Source organism: Diadema antillarum, unplaced genomic scaffold, assembly GCF_040938485.1.
Source record: "Diadema antillarum isolate AM-2024a unplaced genomic scaffold, OU_Dant_1.0 seq00000565_RagTag, whole genome shotgun sequence".
Taxonomy (NCBI): domain Eukaryota; kingdom Metazoa; phylum Echinodermata; class Echinoidea; order Diadematoida; family Diadematidae; genus Diadema; species Diadema antillarum.
Window position 1 is genome coordinate 1380811 of NW_027271504.1, and position 6227 is coordinate 1387037.

The window sequence follows — 6227 nt, forward strand, 5'->3', positions numbered from 1 at the left end:
CAGCAGCTCTAATCAGCACCGAAATAATGGATGCTGTCGTGCCACAGGCCAATGTCCCCTCCCCCCCCCCCCCCCGACAAAAAGGGAACAAAAACCGAAAATGAAGTTGTCTTACCTTAAAAAATAGAGATGCTCAGTAATATAGATCCTGAGAAGAACAATAAATGTTCTCTGTAAAGTTCCTGCTAATAACTATCGGTATTGGAGCAATGTACGGTTTCGTTGGTTCCACAAACGAGATAAGATCCCAAAATGTATCACAGGAGCAGAGCTTGTGACGAGATCACTGGTGAGACCGCTGGTGGAGGGAATGATCCACCCTCACCAAGAGTTCAGGTTTTATTAGCTCCTCCCGTGTTTGCTAAGCAACAGGCCTACACCCACAGGTTGCTACACGAGAACAAAGGAGAGTGGGCTAACGGGGGACGCTGATTGGTCAAAAAGTTACCGAATCGATTGCCGAGACGGAGGAATTGATATTGTGGATGTCGAAGAGTGTGTACATGAGTTTGTGCGTCTTCCCCTAGGATGCGGGAAGGATCGATACAAATATTGATGGAACTCACCAAGAGACAGGCTAAAGAATGACCGATGTATAGACGAATTATGCAGGGATGCTAAGGAATGCTCAGACTCGTAACAATAAATAAACACGTGTTTGTCTATAATTGTATTGGATCTATGTGATGCCCATGTGTGTTAATTACTCGGAAATCCTTTAACCAATGCTTAATAAATAGAATATATATTTTCTTCAAATGTTGGAAATTTATCCTTGCTAAATTGCATGTATACCATTGCATACATAAAAATGTATTACTACCTCCTCTATTTATTCTACACTTAACCGTAATAGGGGTATGGATCCTGACTTTCATGTACAAATAACACTTGAGAAATCTGTGACACACGTTTGAATTAAAGCTTTAACTAATCTATTGAAAATTGTTCTGTAGAAATGGTAGTTGACAAAAAAGAATAGTATACACGTGAGTGCAGAGTCAAAGGAATACCAAATAATAATGGGTGACATACACCCTACTAAATATCATCAAAATGGCAGCATCGCGAACGATATCAACATATATAAAAAAAAATACACATTTTCTGTGATTAAGAGAAGACAAAGAGTATAACGCACTTGTGGCACGCATGAAGGAACATAACACATTGTCTTTAATCCACTACAAAGAAGTGGCAAATTCATGCTAAAAGGAGCGAAATTCGGATGACAAACACAACAAAATAACGAACAGCCTATTCACCTCATGATTAATTGACGTGTTTCAATTAAGTTTTGCAAACACAGGAATTGACAACTGTATTGGAATAGCCATGATAGAAAAGTCGTCTCAGATTGACATCATGTCTTGGAGTTATGCGCTGTCACCGACAGACGAAAACTTTTCCCCATCCTTTACCCTTTCATGGAATTAACAAGTAGAAAATCTCCTCTTCTTGTGAGGGTAAGTCATTGACGCCTGTTCCGAGGCCATCCCTTATACTCTCCTTCCCCTCCATTACCGCCCCCCCCCCCCCCATGAAACAATTACGAAACACAATTAAACTTACAGTGGGCAAATTTCCACCTCCCAGCACCCAGCACAATATATGGTGAAGGTTAATCATATTTCGACACTGTTGATTTAATCCTAACAATTTTCTGCACTTAGGGCAGGCAATTTCCCATGAATTTTTGTTATGACTACTCTTTTCTTCAATTTGATAATTACGGCATACACGAAAAAGTTTGGATGCTAAAACATTCATTGCTTAAAAGTGATAAAGTTATCTATATGTAAAATATAGATGTCTTGTGGACAAAAAGTATAATAAAAGTGTAAGTAAGTTTTTGAGGTCGTTCTTCTTTTTCTTCAAGACACAACACTGAGCTACTAGGCAAGATTTAATCGTTAAATACCCTTTGCTGCCAAGATGTTCAAATGAACATAATATTGTGAATATGTTATCCACTGATGTGTTCAGTTGACGTTTTTATGTTCTTTTATTCTTAAAGTACAATAGACAGTATTGAAGAACCAAGCTATACTCGTTGTTAACTTGTTATCTAAAGCCACATTTCCACATAAAATACAGTATATTCGATTCAATTCTAGAATTGTGTTCTAAAGGCTATGTAGATAATGAATGCAATAACAGTGCTCACTATAATTGTTATCCTATAATAAAATCCATTCCATCGAATTATTGTTCTACATTAGGTACAATAACTCCCAATATCCCAAAGATGATTTTTTTTTAAAATCAGCTGGTAAACATCATCATGTCGTTATGGATCCGAGTATAAAGACCCTATTAGTTCCGTAAGGGGTTTGGAATATTTGTTTCCAGCTTGTATTGAGTGGTACAATAGTATTCAATTTATAGTATACACATTACACACATATGAAAATCCATTTAAAATGTCTTATGGATGTTTCTTCGATTGTAAATGCATGGTGATTAATAGTACAGATAGTTTTGACATGAATGCCAGGCCATCATTTTTCCCATCAAAGTTTTTTTTTTCCTCTCGCAGTTTTGATTTCCTTTGGGAGTTATCTAATAAATTATAGAAAAAAATTAGAATTGTAATTATTAGTGATTTCTTCAGCTTACTGGGACTTTAAAACACAGAGCAAAGGGTGCTGTGTATGGATTAAAAATTCCTGAAACAATGTTGATGGCGACTGAAGCGTGTTTTAAATGCTCAGGTTTTCCACAAGTCATATTGTACAACGATCTGGTTCAATTATTAGTATGTGCCTTGTGTTGTAATGTAACTTATTTGATGGACACATCCATCTAATAACGTAGATAATAAAAATCCTTACGAGCTGACCAGAGTTATGACTCAAATGTGGTTAAAATGAATGAGAAAGAAAACCTTATCATCGAAAATGTCAATCTAATGTAAATTTCAATAAAACAGCCTCTTATTTTGTGATTCCATTTCAGGAATACTTGGTACTTTGACCAGAAGTTATTCCATTTTGGGTATAGGAAGTATTAAACACTCTATAACATAATATTTATTTTGATAAGAAGAAAAATTACTTCAACGCAGGATGGGGATGCACCTTCGGTAACAAGATGATTTTTATAGAATAAAAGACAGTGGCAAATATTCAGCTGTTTGTTGGACACATGAATGTTACAATTATGATATTTCTCATTGATCTCATTCTAAGTTCGATATACTGTTCCGCTCATCAGATTTTGCTCTTATCATCAACGTCAATCTAAGATACGTACAGAATTTTATTTCATTGACCGCAATGCCTGACATGAGATATAGTGCATAAGCATAGACAAGTGATACAGACATTTTTGAGAAGGTGTTTTCACGGCGAAACAGTTCCCCGTTATCATAATCCTATATCAAGAATACAAAAGCGTCAACACAGTTAAAGCCCTGATACAGTTATCGACCTGTTAATCGGATTAGCACTTGAACTTCGTTAGAGCGGTCGCGCGCTTGCGAGTGTTTGAGGGGGGGGGGGGGAACAACAGCAATAACGAACTTTATTCTATACGGGAAGGAGTTCTGTCACCCTGTGTATTTCTTTTTCATTAATTTTAATGAATGTTTCTCTTTAATTGAATAAGTTTGAAGTCTCTTTTCTCACTTTGTGTCACTGTCAAGCTCCTCATACACCCATCACCTAGTATATACGCCACTCCTGATCGAGCTTTTGGTTAGCAAATAGTAGCGATTTAGAAAAACAAGAGAGAATACAATTCCACTCGCCCTTACATCATTGCTTTGCTGCGAGAGGTAACAGGCGTCAAGGTAATTGTAATACCACTCCAGCGGTGCATCGATGCTAAATCTAACCACTTCCATTTTCAGCTCCCTCATGGGGGACATGCACATTTCTTCACACCTGTGCGGGATGTTTCCCTCAATTCTATTCTCATTATAATATGTTGCTGGTTTTTTTTTAATTGAACGTACTTCAGCGTTTTCGGAGCTTAAAAAGTAGAGAAAACTTGTCGCACGTTTTTACACATTCAGTTCTAGCTATTTCACAATGACATATCAGATTGACGTTGACTGCCCTTTATAATGCCGCGTTCATTATAGAAGTCGCATGGGCTGAAAGAAACGCCGAAGATACATAAAATTGATTATCAGGAATCAATGGAAATATAAATTAACAATAACATCTACACAGGACAACTTGTCCACATTGGCAGGTACCTATCACGTATATAGATACATCTTAGATAAATCTTAAAAGTATCCATTCAGGCAACCGTACAAAAAACAAACCAAAAACAAATGCATTGTACACTATGTTAAGCAGTTCCAATCATGCACTGAACGAATGGAGAGAGATTGTTCAAACAAAAGCCATGATTAAGCTTGTTGGATTTGCTTTGAGTTTGTTCATAACGAGGTATGAGAGGTATGAGGTATGATAAGGTATGACATCGTCACCTTTAAACATAGTTTTTTTTTTCAGTGTTAGCGTTGTTGTCCAAGAGGGTCCTGCGACCCTGATGACTGTAATTGCCATTGTAGGCCTATTTGTCAGGTAGACTATACCTATAGTAGGCAAATCGCCTATGGATCAACAAGAACCTGTTTATGACGTGGAGTCTTGTCCAATGATGAACGTATACCGGGATAGAAAGATTCGAACCCAGAACAGGACCGCCTGTTTAGAAAATCTATGGGAGCCTCATGCACGGTATCCCACGATGGCTATTGACTATAATGACTTGTGTATAGTGCGCTTGATGCCGATGCAGACTTGACATTGTTTGCATGCATGCGTGTAGTTCCATTAGTTATTACCAGTTTTGATAGAATTGAAGTTTGTGGGCAATATAAATGCATCGGTAGTGAATACTGGCACGTTCAATTATCAAACATATGGAATTTAAATGGAATAAATTCAGGAATGATCACGTGACATATAATACGTACTAAACCTGAGGATTACTGATTACCATGTCCGCAATTAATTCTGTGGGAAAATTATGATATTGTGTGAAACCCTCCTTTCTTGAACGAGTGTTTGTTTGTTTGTTTGTTTGTTTGTTTGTTTGTTTGTTTGTTTGTTTGTTCATTTCCATCTGAGAAGATGGCTGGATGCCCATATTCAGTGGAATATTGCCCTCTACAATGTGTTGTAGTGTAGTTGTGAGTGTTCGATGTTGGTATGATATACTGCTTTCGTACTTCTCTTCATGCTAAAGCACGATGTATTTTATTGAGTAATGTATCATTTTAGTCATTGTAGAGGGCAATATTCCACATTGTGTTTAATGTTAAAACAGTATGGACAAAATCCTGATTGAGATGATCTCCCAAACTATCTGAAACGATTCACATTTTCCTTAAAACCTTTCAAAAGAAAATCAAATAAAATAATGAGAGATAGATAAAGTTTTTTTTTAATAATCACATTTTAAGAAATATATTGTCATATAGTACACATAATACATTCACAACTACAACAGAAGCGCAAAGTCATGTTAATTCACGGTCACTTTTGGCATAATCACATGTATTTTAAAAGTAAAATGGAATCAGGCCATTCGTGATTCCTCCCCCCCCCCCCCACACACACTTTTTTTGCGTGTAAGTCCTTGAGAACAAGTTATTAGTCGTTTTTTTCACGAGGAAAGGCCAGGCTGTCATCGCATTAAGGATCATTACCAGTGGCGGATCCAGGGTTTGTTTTTTTGTTTGTTTGTTTTGTTGTTTTTTTTTGTTAAAACAAAGAAATAAAAAAAATGGAGGGGCGCGTGCACCCCCCCCCCCCCCCACTTTACGGAATTCCTGGATCCGCCCCTGATTACGTATGTTTATTGTGACAGCCCCTGCAACATGGAACATGGATTGTCATGGAAGAGAAACTGCAACAATGGGGATATTACTGTATTTTGTTTCTGAATGATTTATTGGATTTGTCAGAAAAACTTCATTTTACCAAAATCTGTTATTGTTTTGAATTTTCGTTTATACATTGTACTGTTGAAAAAGATAAATTGCAGAAATAGATAAGAATGGAAAAGAAGTGACTTATATATATTTAGAGTAATACCAAACGAACGAAACCATAAAAATAAAATGATTTGAATTTCAGCAAAACATGTCTTATTTTACCCAAATCTCTGTTATTGTATTCTTGAAGAAAAAAGTTGCAGAAGTAGTTTAAAATTGGGAAAAAAAAGAATGCGACTTACACAGATAGAGTAATACCATCACAGCC